The sequence below is a fragment of the Chelmon rostratus genome, chromosome 11 (assembly GCF_017976325.1).
Source record: "Chelmon rostratus isolate fCheRos1 chromosome 11, fCheRos1.pri, whole genome shotgun sequence".
NCBI classification, from domain to species: domain Eukaryota; kingdom Metazoa; phylum Chordata; class Actinopteri; order Chaetodontiformes; family Chaetodontidae; genus Chelmon; species Chelmon rostratus.
Genome location: NC_055668.1, coordinates 14,331,701 through 14,332,230, shown reverse-complemented (window position 1 = coordinate 14,332,230; position 530 = coordinate 14,331,701).

The window sequence follows — 530 nt, the reverse complement described above, 5'->3', positions numbered from 1 at the left end:
CTTGGGACGAATCAAAACCTTTTTCTTCGGAAAAGAGGCGGGATTATGAGTGTGTATCCTAGCAACTATGTCAAAAAGGAGTTTACTGTCGTGCAACCGTTAAAGGAGCATGACCAGATAGGTACCAGAGTGGCAACAACGTATCCGTAAGTATCCGTCTTTATAACATTTATACATGAGTAGTGATCACACTTTAGCGAAACCCTTTATGTCATGTACTAAGTTAAACCTATTGTTTTTTTAATTGCTTAAATAACTATTCGGTTTTCTCTTTATTGCTGTCATGTTGCTAGTAATAATAGTTGTATTGTAATGAACTAATGTCTTATGTGGTGCCTGTTTAAATTTTCATTTAAAGTGAATTAAGAAATGCCTTAATGGAGCTTGTTAACCACTGTGTTGATGTGACATTTTACATGTTAACAACCTACAATGGACAGAGGGTATATTTAAGTTCTGATATTGCTACCTTGTATATTGTTTATATTTCACATTTTCTTACATTAGTACTCCTACAGATAGTTCCCAAC